Source organism: Tachyglossus aculeatus, chromosome 1 (assembly GCF_015852505.1).
Source record: "Tachyglossus aculeatus isolate mTacAcu1 chromosome 1, mTacAcu1.pri, whole genome shotgun sequence".
Lineage (NCBI taxonomy): Eukaryota > Metazoa > Chordata > Mammalia > Monotremata > Tachyglossidae > Tachyglossus > Tachyglossus aculeatus.
This window is the reverse complement of record NC_052066.1, coordinates 672,081-686,118: the sequence shown is the minus strand read 5'-3', so window position 1 is coordinate 686,118 and position 14,038 is coordinate 672,081. Positions and strand designations below refer to the sequence as shown.

The following is a 14,038-nucleotide window of genomic DNA, read 5'->3' as shown; positions in this document are numbered from 1 at the left end:
CCCTGTCAATCAATCAATCAATCAATCATATTTATTGAGTGCTTACTGTGTGCAGAGCACTGTACTAAGCGCTTGGGAAGTACAAGTTGGCAACATGTACAGACAGTCCCTACCCAACAGTGGGCTCACAGTCTAGAAGGGGGAGACAGAGAACAAAACCAAACATATCAACAAAATAAAATAAATAGAATAGATATGCACAAGTAAAATAAATAAATAGAGTAATAAATATGTACAAACATATATACATATATACAGGTGCTGTGGGGAAGGGAAGGAGGTAAGGCACTGGGCATGGAGAGGGGGACGAGGGGGAGAGGAAGGAGGGGGCTCAGTCTGGGAAGGACTCCTGGAGGAGGTGAGCTCTCAGTAGGGCCTTGAAGGGAGGAAGAGAGCTACCTTGGCGGATGTTGGGAGGGAGGGCATTCCAGGCCCGGGGGATGATGTGGGCCGGGGGTCCATAGCGGGACATGCGAGAATGAGGCACGGTGAGGAGATTAGCGGCAGAGGAGCGGAGGGTGTGGGCTGGGCTGTAGAAGGAGAGAAGGGAGGTGAGGTAGGAGGGGGCAAGGTGATGGAGAGCCTTGAAGCCGAGGGTGAGGAGTTTCTGCCTGATGCGCAGATTGATTGATAGCCACTGGAGATTTTTGAGGAGGGGAGTAACATGCCCAGAGCGTTTCTGGACAAAGACAATCCAGGCAGCGGCATGAAGTATGGATTGAAGTGGGGAGAGACACGAGGATGGGAGATCAGAGAGGAGGTTGATGCAGTAGTCCAGACGGGATAGGATGAGAGCTTGAACGAGCAGGGTAGTGGTTTGGATGGAGAGGAAAGGGCGGATCTTGGCAATGTTGTGGAGCTGAGACCGGCAGGTTTTGGTGACGGCTTGGATGTGAGGGGTGAATGAGAGAGCGGAGTCGAGGATGACACCAAGGTTGTGGGCTTGTGAGACGGGAAGGATGGTAGTGCCATCAACAGTGATGGGAAAGTCAGGGAGAGGGCAGGATTTGGGAGGGAAGACAAGGAGTTGAGTCTTGGACATGTTGAGTCTTAGGTGGCGGCCAGACATCCAGACGGAGATGTCCTGAAGGCAGGAGGAGATGCGAGCCTGGAGGGAGGGGGAGAGAGCAGGGGCAGAGATGTAGATCTGGGTGTCATCAGCGTAGAGATGATAGTTGAAGCCGTGGGAGCGAATGAGGTCACCAAGGGAGTGAGTGTAGACCGAGAACAGAAGGGGACCAAGAACTGAACCTTGGGGTACCCCCACAGTAAGGGGATGGGAGGGGGAGTAGGAGCCTGCAAAAGAGACTTAGAATGAACGACCGGAGAGATGAGGAGAATGAGGAGAGGATGGAGTCTTTGAAGCCAAGGTTGGATAGCGTGTTGAGGAGAAGGGGGTGGTCCACAGTGTCGAAGGCAGCTGAGAGGTCGAGGAGGATTAGGATAGAGTATGAGCTGTTGGATTTGGCAAGCAGCAGGTCATTGGTGACCTTTGAGAGGGCAGTTTCCATGGAATGTAGGGGATGAAAGCCAGACTGGAGGGGGTCGAGGAGAGAGTTGGTGTTGAGGAATTTGAGGCAACGTGTGTAGACGACTCATTCAAGGAGTTTGGAAAGGAATGATAGGATGGAGATGGGGCGATAACTAGAAGGTGAGGTGGGGTCAAGAGAGGGTTTTTTTTAGGATGGAGAGACATGGGCATGTTTGAAGGCAGAGGGGAAGGAACCAGTGGAGAGTAAGCGGTTGAAGATGGAAGTTAAGGAGGGGAGAAGGGACAGAGCGAGAGATTTCATGAGAGGGAATGGGGTCAGAAGCACAGGTGGCCGGAGTAGCACTTGAGAGGAGGGAGAATTGCTCCTCTGAGGATACTGCTGGGAAGGATGGGAGAGTAGCAGAGAGTGTTGAGAGCCAGGGGGTTGGAGAAAGGTGGGGGGAGTGACTTTGGGGAGGTTGGACCTGATGGATTTAATTTTATTAATGAAGTAGGAGGCCAGATCGTTGGGGGTGAGGGAAGGAGGAGGGGGAGGAACTGGGGGCCTGAGAAGGGAGTTGAATGTACGGAAAAGCTGACGGGGATAATGGGCATGGGTGTCAATAAGGGAGGAGATATAGTTTTGTCTGGCAGAGAAGAGGGCTGAGTTAAGGCAGGAAAGGATAAACTTGAAGTGAACGAGGTTGGCATGGTGTTTAGACTTTCGCCAGCAGCGTTCAGCAACTCGAGCATAAGAGCGAAGGAGGCGGACAGTGGCAGTGATCCGGGGCTGCGGGTTAGTGGTATGAGAGTGGCGAAGGGAAAGGGGAGCGAGTGAGTCTAGCTGAGTAGAAAGGGTAGAGTTGAGAGCAGTAATCTGATCATCAAGACTGGGTAGAGAGGAGAGGGAGGCGAGGTGGGGTGTGAGGCGCTCAGAAAGATGGATGGGGTCAAGAGAGCGGAGATCTCTGTGAGGGAGTAATGTGGATTTACAGGGGAAAGGAGTGTGAGTGAGGAGGCAGGTGAGAAGATTATGGTCAGAGAGAGGGATTTCAGAGTTGGTGAGGGTGGACACAGTGCAGCGGTACGAGATGACGAGGTCGAGGGTATGACCAAGTTGGTGAGTGGGTGAGGTGGGGTGGAGCAAGAGGTTGGCAACATCAAGGAGAGATAGAAGGCGGGCGGCAGAGGAGTCATCAGGTTTATCCATGTGGATGTTGAAGCCCCCGAGGATCAGAGTGGGCATGGAAAAGGAGAGAAGGAAGGTGAGGAAGGGGTCAAAATCGTTAAAGAAGTTGGAGGTGGGGCCGGGGGGGGCGGGCGGTAGATGATGGCTATAAGAATCTGGAGGGGGTGGTAGAGGCGAATAATGTGGGCTTCAAAGGAAGGGAAGGAAAGGGAAGGGGGAGGAGGGATAGTTTTAGACTGTGAGCCCACTGTTGGGTAGGGACTGTCTCTATATGTTGCCAACCTGTACTTCCCAAGCGCTTAGTACAGTGCTCTGCACACAGTAAGCGCTCAATAAATACAATTGATTGATTGATAGTGCGAAAGCGACATTGGGGGGCGAGAAGGAAACCGACACCTCCTCCTTTTCCGGTGAGTCTGGGGGAGTGGGAGAAGAAGAGGCCTCCACTGGAGAGAGCAGCAGAAGAGACCGTGTTTTCCGGAGACAACCATGTTTCAGTTAGGGCGAGGAGGAGTAGAAAGCTGGAAAGGAATAGGTCCAGGATGAAAGGGACCTTACTTAAAACAGAGCAGGGGTTCCAGAGGCCACACTTGGCAGTAGCTGTCGAGTCTTTATTCCCCATTTTATAGATGAGGCTACAGAGGCACAGAGAAGTCAAAATGGCTTGCTCAAGGTCATACAGCAGATGAAGTGGCAGAGCCAAGATTAGAGTAACGTCCTTGGGACTCCCTGCCCCATTCTCTATCCACTAGGACATGTTGCTGCTCTAAATACAGAGCTTAGTACAGTGCTCTACACAAAATAAGTGCTCAATAAATATGATTGACTGATTGAATAATTGATTGGATAATGTTTCTAGGAAAAGGTGGTGGTTGACAGTATCGAAGGCAGCTGAGAAGTCTAGTAGGATTAAGATGGAGTAGAGGACGTTGGACTTGGCAAGGAGGATAACTGGAGGGAGCTGTGGGGTCACAGAGGGTTTTAGCATGAGGATACATGAGCTTGTTTGAAAGCAGTGTGGAAGAAGCCATTGGAGAATGAATAGCTGAAGATGGAGGAAGGGAAGGAAGAAGAGAGGGGACAAGTGTTTTGATAAGGTGCAAAGGAATGGGGTTGGATGTGTAGGTGGAGGGGGAGGATTTGCGAGAAAGCAGATCTCTTGAGGTACTCCTGGCAAGGATGGGAGAGTTGAAGAAAGGGCAGAAGGAGGGAGGGACTGGAGAGGAGCAAGGGGAGATTGAAGGAAAATCAAGCCTGATAGTTTTACTTTTCTCATGTAAGTAGGTAGCCAGGTCATTAGGGGCAAGGGATGGGGAAGATGGGGGTGTGTGCAGAGAGTTTGAGTAGGGAGTTAAGTGTCTGTAATATCTTGTGAAGGCAATAGGCAGGGGTATCAATAAGGATGGAGAAATAATTTTTCCAGGCAGAGGAGAGGGCAGAGTTAAAGTGTTCAAGGACGAACTTGAGGTGGCGATTTTGGCCTGCAATCTAGATTTCTGCCAGCAGTGCTATGCAACTCATGCACAGGAGCCAAGAAAACAGACTGTGGAGGTGATTCAGGGCTGAGGGTTAGAGATATGAGATCGACGAAGGGATAGGGGAGTGAGTGAGTTTAGGTCAATAGAGAGGGTGGTGTTGAGAGCGTCAATTTGGCCACCAAGGGAAGGCAGTTTGGGTATGGAGGCTAAATGGGGCACGATGACTTGAGAAAATTGGAAGGAGTCAAAAGATCAAAGGTCTCTGTGGAAGAACAGGACAGATTTGCAGGGAGGAGGTGTGTGGAAGAGAAGGCAGGGGAGGAGGTTGTGGTCAGATAGAGGGATTTCAGAGTTGGTGAGGGTAGAGACTGTACAATGACTAGACGTGTTGAGATCAAGGGTGTGACCAAGTTGGTAAATGGGTGAGGTGGGGTGGAGCAGGAGTTCAGTGGAGCTGAGGAATGATAGAAAGGTAGTAGAGAATCAATCAATCAGTCAACCATTTATTGAGCATTTGTTGTGTGCAGAGCACTGAACTAAGCCCTTGGGAAAGGACAATATAACAGAGTTCATTCATTCAATCATATTTATTGGTTGTTTATTGTGTGCAGAGCACTGCACTAAGCGCTTGGAAAGTACGTTCAAAGCCCCAAGGAGCTTACAGTCAAAAGGGGGAGACAGACATTAATATAAGTAAATGAGTTACATATATTTACATAAGTGCTGGGGAGCTGAGGGAAGAATGAATAAAGGGAGCAAATCCAAGAGCAAGAGCAACACAGAAGGGAGTGTGAGAAGAGGAAATGAGGGCTTAGTTGGGGAAGGCCTCTTGGGGAGATGTTCAGGGGCCAACATCCCAACCGGCTCAGAATACTGTCTCAGATAGGGCACCGGCCACTGGGATCAGCTGTGTGCTGTTAGCCCTCCTGGGCAACTGCCCCATGGTCAGGGATGGACAAACTCACACTCCCTGACTCTCCCCTCTCCATCTCTGACTCTCCCCAGTGAACCAGCATGGACCGTGCAACATGCCTGACTCTCTCCTTTCCATCCCTGACTCTCCCCCAGTGACCCAGCACAGACTGCCCAACACCCCTGACTCCCCTCTCAATCAAACAATGGTATTTATGGAGTGCTTACTATGTGCAGAGCACTGTACTTAGCATTTGGAAGAGTACTCCAAGCAGCATGGCTCAGTGGAAAGAGCATGGGCTTTGGAGTCAGAGGTCATCAGTTCAAATCCTGGCTCCGCCACTTGTCAGCTGTGTGACTTGGGGCAAGTCATTTAAATTCTCTGTGCCTCAGTTACCTCATCTGTAAAATGGGGATTAAGACTTTGAGCCCCAAGTGGGACAACCTGATCACTTTGTAAACTCCCCAGCACTTAGAACAGTGCTTTGCACATAGTAAGCACTTAATAAATGGCATTCTTATTATTATTATTATTTTACTCCACAGCTAACTCTCCCCAGTGACCCATCATAGAATGTGCAACACCCCTGACTCTGCCCGAGTAACCCAGCACAGACCATTCCACATCCCTGACTCTCCCTCCCCACCCTACCTCCTTCCCTTCCCCACAGCACCTGTATATATGTTTGTACAGATTTATTACTCTATTTATTTTACTTGTACATATTTACTATTCTATTTATTTTGTCAATGAGGTGCATCTAGCTTTACTTCTATTCATTCTGATGACTTCACACCTGACCTCATGTTTTGTTTTGTTGTCTGTCTCCCCCTTCTAGACTGTGAGCCCGTTGTTGGGTAGGGACCGTCTATATATGTTGCCAACTTGTACTTCCCAAGTGCTTAGTACAGTGCTCTGCACACAGTAAGCATTCAATAAATATGATTGAATGAATGAATGAATAAATCCCTACCAGTCAACCTACTCATCAAGCAAAAACTCCTCACCCTCGGCTTCAAGGCTGTCCATCACCTCGCCCCCTCCTACCTCACCTCCCTTCTCTCCTTCTACAGCCCACCCTGCACCCTTCACTCCTCAGCCACCGCTAACCTCCTCACTGTACCTCTTTCTCACCTGTCCCGCCGTCGACCCTCGGCCCACATCCTCCCCCTGGCCTGGAATGCCCTCCCTCCGCACATCTGCCAAGCTAGCTCTCTTCCTCCCTTCAAAACCCTACTGAGAGCTCACCTCCTCCAGGATGCCTTCCCAGCCTGAGCCCCCTTTTCCCTCTTCTCCTCCCCATCCCCCCGCCCTACCTCTTTCCCCTCCCCACAGCACCTGTATATGTTTGTACAGATTTATTACTCTATTATTTTACCTGTACATATTTACTATTCTATTTATTTTGTTAATGATGTGCATCTAGCTTTACTTCTATTTATTCTGATGCCTTAACACCTGTCCACATGTTTTGTTTTGTTGTCTGTCTCCCCCTTCTACGTTGTTGGTTAGGGACCGTCTCTATATGTTGCCGACTTGTACTTCCCAAGCGCTTAGTACAGTGCTCTGCACACAGTTAGTGCTCAATAAATACGATTGAATGAATGAATGAATGAATCCCTGACTCTCTGTTGGGAACCCGGCATAGGCCATCAAACACCCATAACTCTCCCCTCTCTGTCTCTCACTCTCTCTTAGTGACCCATCATGAACCATCTCACACCCCTGACTCTCTTCTCTCTATTCCTGACTCTCTCCAAGTGATCCAAGGGAGCCCCCACCCCTTCATTTCCCTCCCCTATTCATTCATTCATTCATTCATTCATTCATTCATTCAATTGCATTTATTGAGCGCTTACTGTGTGCAGAGCACGGTACTAAGACAGTACAACTCGGCAACTGATAGAGACCATCCCTACCCAACAACGGGCTCACAGTCTAGAAGGGGGAGACAGACAACAAAACAAAACAAGTAGACAGGCATCAATAGCATCAAAATAGATAAATATAATTATAGATATATACACATCATTAATAAAATAGAATAATAAATATGTACAAATATAAACAAGTGCTGTAGGGTGGGGAAGGGGGTGGAGCAGAGGGAGGGAGTAGGGGCGATGGGGAGGGGAGGAGGAGCAGAGGAAAAGGGGGTCTCAGTCTGGGAAGACCTCCTGGAGCAGGTGAGCTCTCAGTAGGGTTTTGAAGGGCGAAAGAGAGCTAGTTTGGCGGATGTGAGCAGGAAGGGCATTCCAGGTCAGAGGTAGGACGTGGGCCAGCAGGGGTAGACGGCGGGACAGGCGAGAACGAGGCCAGTGAGAAGGTTAGCGGCAGGGGAGCGGAGTGTGCATTCCTGATGTTCGGGGAGGGGGCCTCGTCCTGCCCCTCTCCTGCTGTGCCAGGGAGCTGAGTGGGGTGGGGGTTTCTTGGGGATCCCCTTTTCCCTTGTCCCCATCCCCTCTCCCAGTCCCCGCCCCCTCCTCTATCTCCTCTTTTCTTTTCCCTGCCACTCTCTTCTCTCCCCTTACCCTTTCTCCCTCCTCTCCTCTCTCCCTCCCCTTTCTCCCCTCCTATTCTCCCCATCTCCTTCCCTCCCCCTCCCCTTTCTCCCCTCCTATTCTCCCCCCTCCCTCCCTCTCGCCCCCTCCCCTTCTCCCCATCTCCCTCCGCCTCCTTCCCTCCCCCTCCCCTTCCTCTTCCCTCCGTCTCCTTCCCTCCCCCTCCCCTTTCTGTCCCCCTCCCCCGTAGCCGCCTCGGTCTCCGCCCGCCCCCCTCGCCCCCCGCGGAGCCGAGAGCCAGGAGCGGAGCGGAGCGGAGCGGAGCCGTCCCCGGCGGCCGGTCCCTCCCCGGCGGGCACACGGGCCAACCGGGCCGGGCAGAACCGGACTCGGGGTTGGAGCCGGAGCCGGAGCCCGAGCCCCAGCCCCCGGCCCCGTCCAGCCCCCGGCCCAGTCCCAGCCCCCGGCCCAGCCCCGCTCGGACCCTCGGACCTTCGCCCGCCGGTCCTGCTCCTCCTCGGCCGCTCGCAACTCCGGGACCCCCGCCCGCCCCCTCCCCCCGGCCCCCCCGCGACCCCCCGCCAACCCCGCAGCCCCGGTAAGTGCCCCCTCGGGACCGGGGAGGGGGCTCGGGGTGGGGGAGGGGCGGGCGAGAGGAGGGGGGACGGAACTTAGAAACTTGGAGAAGTTCGGGGGTCGCGGGGGCGGAAGGGAGCCGGTCCGCTTGGACGCTCCAGGCCCGAACCTGCCCCAGGCCCGGGGTGAGGGTCGTCTCCCCCAGCCCCCCGGCCACGCCCCCATCCGCCCCCAGCCGGGATCCTGCGGACGCGAGGAGATCAATCAATCAATCGTATTTATTGAGAGCTTACTGTGTGCAGAGCACTGTACTAAGCGCTTGGGAAGTACAAGTTGGCAACATATACAGTCCCTACCCAACAGTGGTTCTCACAGTCTAAAAGTGGGGAGACAGAGAACAAAACCAAACAGTCATTCAATCGCATGTACTGAGCGCTCACTGTGTGCAGAGCACTGGACTAAGCGCTTGGAAAGTCCAATTGGGCCCCGGATAGAGACGGTCCCTGCCTGCCCAGAGAGGGAGATGCTGGCAGCCTCGATCCCCCGGCCGGGGGTTTGCGCCCCTCCGTGCGGGTGCCAGGGGAGCCAGGGGCTCCGGCTCCCGCCCCGCCCTCCGGGAGCCCTCCCGGGACCCGGACCCCGCTCGGAGGGCGCGGGGAGGGGGGCGCGGGGCGGGGGAGCCGGGCCAGCCTCCCGACTTGTCGGGGAGGGGGCGGAGCGGAGCCGGGCGCCGTTGGAAACTTCAGCCCAAACAAAGAGACCAGCACACCAGACCCTCGAGTCCGCGGTCCTCCTCATCCCCGCGACCCCCACCCCGACCCCTCCACCTGCAGGGCCGGTCCCCTGCCCACGGGATGGGGGGCAAGACCCAGCCTGGGGAGGGGGTGGGGAAAAACCCTAGGACCGCGCCCACCGCCATCCCAGACCCCGGGGAGGGGGCGCGCGGGGAGGGCGGGGGTCTCTGCCCGACGGCGCAGCGCTTTGTGTTTTCTTTCATTCATTCATTCATTCGATCGTATTTATTGAGCGCTTACTGTGTGCAGAGCACTGAACTAAGCGCTTGGAAAGGACAAGGCAGCAATAAAGAGAGCCAGTCCCTGCCCACGACGGGCTCACAGTCTAGAGGGAGGGAGACAGACATCAAAACAAGTAAAGAGGCATCAATAGAAATAAATAGAAGTATAGGTTTGTCCCCATAGGCACAGGGGCTGCGGGGCGGGAAGAGGGGCGAAGAGCGAAGGGAGCGAGTCGAGGTGACGCGGAAGGGAGGGGGAGCTGAGGAAAGGGGGGCTTAGCCTGGGAAGGCCTCTAGGAGGAGGTGCGCCTTCAGTAGGGCTTTGAAGGGGGGAAGAGTGATCGGCGGATTTGAGAAGGGAGGGGGTTCCAGACCAGAGGTACCACGCCGTTCCCCTCCTTCCCTTCCCCCTCCCTCTGGTTCCAGTGCACTACTCGGGCCGGGCCGGGGGAATCAATCACTCACTCACTCACTCAGTCAATCAATCAATCAATCGCATTTATTGAGCGTTTACTGTGTGCAGAGCACTGTACTAAGCGCTTGGGGCAGTGTGGGGGGAGGCGAGCTTCGGCTCCGGGGCCAGTGAACGGCGGCAATCCACTTGTCAGCTAGGACCACCAGCCCCTGAGCGACCCTCCCCACTTCGTCACCCCCGCCTATCCACCCCAGGTCTCTGTCTCCCAAAGCCGCTCCACAAAGCTGAATGGAATGGACGCTGACCGCCCTCCAGGACACTCACCCTCAAAATGATAATCATGATAATAATAATAATATTTTTTAAACGCACCGTTCTAAGTGCTAGGGTTGGACACAGTCCCTGTCCCACATGGAGCTCACAGTCTTAATCCCCATTTTACAGATGAGGTAACTGAGGAACAGAAAAATTAAGTGACTTGCTCAAAGTCACACAGCAGACAAGTGGCAGAGCCGGCATTAGCGCTCATGTCCTTCTGTCTCCCAGGCCCATGCTCTATCCACTAGGCCATGCTGCTTCTGAGGCCATGCCCTCGTGCTTAGGGATGGACCATTCGACTCCCCTGCCTCTTCCCTCTCCATTCCTGACTCTCCCCCACTATCTGTTGCTGATTCTCTCCCACTAACCCCATATGGACTATCCCGTACCCCTTGACTCTCCCCTCTCCATCCATGACTCTCCCCCAGTGACCCAGCAAGGACCACCCAATGCCCTTGACTCTCTCCTCTCCATCCCTCATTCTCCCCCAGGGACCCAGCCCGGCGCTTCCAACACTCTTGATTCTCCACTCTCCATTCCTGAATCTCCCTCAATGACCCAGCACGGACTGTTCAACACCCTTGACTCTCCCCTTTCCATCCCTGACTCTCCCACAATGATCCAGCACAGATCATCCAACACCCTTGACTCCCTTCTCAGTACAGTGCTCTGCACACAGTAAGCGCTCAATAAATATGATTAAATGAATTCTCCATCCCTGACTCTCTCCTGTGACCCAGCAAGGACCATCTGACAACCCTGACTCTCCAGCGCTTAGAATAGTGCTTTGCACATAGTAAGTGCTTAACAAATACCATCATCGTCGTCATCATCATCATCATCTCCCAGTGACCCAGTATTCATTCATTCATTCATTCAATAGTATGTATTGAGCGGTTACCATGTGCAGAGCACTGTACTAATCACTTGGAAAGTAAAATTCAGCAATAGAGACAATCCCTGCCCACAGTGGGCTTATAGTCTAGAAGGGGGGAGACAGGCATCAATAGAAGTAAACAGGCATCAATAACATCAATATAAATAAATAGAATTATAGGTATGTATACATCAAAACAAGTAAACAGGTATGAATATAAATAAATAGAACGATAGATATGTACATAGATACACAAGTTCTGTCGGGCAGGAAGGGTGGGTAGAGCAAAGGGAGCCAGTCGGAGTGATGGGGAGGGGAGGGAGAGCTGAGGAAAAAGGGATCTTAGTCTGGGAAGGCCTCTTGGAGGAGGTGATCCTTCAGTAGGCCTTTGAAGGGGGGAAGTGTGATTGTTTGGCCGATTTGAGGAGGGAGCATGTTTCAGGCCATAGGTAGAATGTGGGCCAGGAGTCGACGGCAGGACAGGCGAGTTGGAGGCCCAGTGAGAAGGTTAGCGGTACCAGAGGAGTGGAGTGTGCGGAGTGGAGAAGGAGAGAAGAGAGGTGAGGTAGGAGGGGACAAGGGGATGGAAAGCTTTGAAGCCAATTGTGAGGAGAGTTTGCTTGATATGGAGGTTGACAGGCAACCACTGGAGTTTTTGAGGACCATCCAACACCCCTGACTCTCCCCTCTCCATCCCTGACTCTCTCCCTTGACCCAGCATGGACACTGGTCCATGGGTCTTTCCAGTCCCTTCTAGACCTAGTGGATTTTGTGACTGCACAGCTCTCTTGGGGAATGGATTCCAGTGGTCACCTCTGCTGGTGCACACAGTAACCTCTCAACAAGTGCCATGAATTGATTGGTGTTTGTGCTGCCCTCCAGCTGCAGCGGGGGCCCCTCTCTGAGGGTGTGGGGGTGTGGATTCCATGGTAGCCCTGTATACCCCCTCCTCACGTCTGTAAACTCCAACCCTGCCTCTTCCCAGTCTGAATCTGTCCATATGGCCGAGGCCTGGTCTGGCTTCCTCCCCACAAACTTAGGGGACCACTTACCATCTTGGATGCTGATCGCTGTCTCATCTACCACTTAGGCTGTCCATCCCGAGATGTCCTCAGTGTCTCGGAATGGGATGTGGCAGCCCCCCACCCCCATCTGGCCAGAGAGATGAGCACCTCAATGGTAGCTGGTCCCTGCTCCCCACAGCCCTTCCAGCTCCAGTCCACAGAGAGCAGCCCAGAGAAGGGGTCAGGCTGCCTTCTGGGGATGGGTCACCCCTGCCCTAAGATAGTGTCTCCTTGGCCTCTCTCTTTTTGTTATATCGTGTCTCAAGGGAAGTTCTTCCCCGTGGCTACCCTGAATTCCTCCTGCTACAAAACCCGCTCATTCCCAGAGTCAGTGTATAAGACCAGAAGGCACCACCTGGAGTAAGCCTTTGGTGGCTGGTCTGAGGGAGGGCAGGTCTGTCCACAGGCAGGGGAATGGATGGGATGACCTGCGGAGTGCCCAACCAGCTGTGAAGTCTCTGACCGGCACATTTCTATCCTACCAGTCCACCCACAGGTCTAGGTGGGAGCTGCCGGGAGAGAAACACAACAGGAAGTGTTTCTGAGACTGACAACTCCCAAGCCATCCTCAGACCCCCTCCCTTTTTGGGTTGGTGGATGCCTTCAGCAGGGGTTCTCTGAGAAGTGTCTCCAGCTGGGGGTCTCTGAGGGGCATCTCTGGCCTGGGGTTCTCTGGGGGATGTGTCCAGCAGAGTGTCTCTGCGTTAGTGAGAGTAGAAGCAGTGATGCTTATTTGCTGCAAAGAACTGAACTGAATGCAATGAACCATACTGGATGCTGGGGAAAGTCCAACTGAAACAGAAGACATATTCCCTGTCCACAAGGAGCTTCCCCTCTGAAGGGACAGACAGACATCAAAACAAACAAGTAACAAAATCAGAATGCATAGCTGGATGTTTGTAGAGACAAAGGGCTGAGGATGATTAGAAATAAATACTACTCATTATCTGATATAACTCCTCATAATAATAATGATGGTATTTGTCAAGTGATTACTATGTGCCAAGCACTGTTTTAAGAGCTGAGATAGGTACAAGGTTATCACGTTGTTCCATGTGGGGCTCACAGTTTTAATACCCATTTTACAGATGTGGTAACTGAGGCACAGAGAAGTTAAGTGACTTGACCAAAGACACACAACTGACAGGTGCTTCCCACGCAAATTCTCTCTTCCACCTAACTTTCCCATCAAAATTAAAAACACCACCTTCAACATTGTTACTATTCTAGACTCCTCTTTTTTATAATGGCATTTGTTAAGCCTTTACTATGTGCCAGGCATTGCACTAGGCTCTGGGGTAGATACACAATACCCAGGCTCACAGTCTTAATCCCCATTTTGCAGATGAGGTAACAGGCACAGAGAAGTGAAGTTACTTGCCCAAGATCACACAGCAGACAAGCAGACACCACTCTCTCTACTGAACTCAACTCACTCGCTCCTCTATCCCTTCTCCAGTAGCGTATTACTAACCCACAGCCCTAGATCAGCTCCACAGTCTGCTTCTTTCGCTCCTGTGCATGAGCCGCAGAGCACTGCTGGCGGAAATCTAAATATCAGGTTGACTTCATCCACTTCAAGTTTATCCTTGCGTGCTTTAACTCTGCCCTGTTCTCTGCTTGGCAAAATTATTTCTCCATCCTTATTGACACCCATGTCCATTGCCCTCACCAATTGTTCCAGATGCTTAACCTTCTCCTCGAACCACCTGACCCCCTGCCTCCCCCAGCCCTTTCCCCTAATGACCCAGCGACCTGCTTTATTGAAAAAATTGACACTATCAGGTGTGAGCTCCCTAAAATCTCCCTTGCCCTTCCCCAGTCCCTCCTGCTTCCTGCCCCTTCTTAAACTCCCCAATCTTTCCTGGCAGTATCTCCAGAGATCTCCTGCCTTCTTTCAAAATCCACCCCCTCCACCTGCACAACCTACCCCATTTCTTCACACCTTATCAAAACAATTGACCCCTCCCTTCTTCCCTCCCTAACTGCCCTCTTCAACTTTTTGCTCTCCAATGGCTTCCTCCCCACTGCTTTCAAACATGCCCATGTCTCCTTTATCCTAAAAGATCCCTCCCTTGACCCCACACCCCTCTTAGGGTCACACCTGGAGAGTTTCTAGTACTCTACCAGTCTCAGTTATGGGAGGGAGAGTCAAGTAGAGGCATACCCATTCCATTCCTAGCTTGGCCAGTGACTAGCGAGTGGAAGACAATCTGCTACAAGT

General features: G+C 52.6%; 1 non-coding gene across 1 annotated transcript; it reads left to right on the top strand.

The window, feature by feature from the left end:
• The first annotated feature begins 13,900 nt into the window (after nucleotides 1-13,900).
• Nucleotides 13,901-14,038, top strand: LOC119936833. Its single transcript, XR_005453858.1, has one exon. It is a non-coding gene; the product is annotated as a small nucleolar RNA SNORA7 (small nucleolar RNA).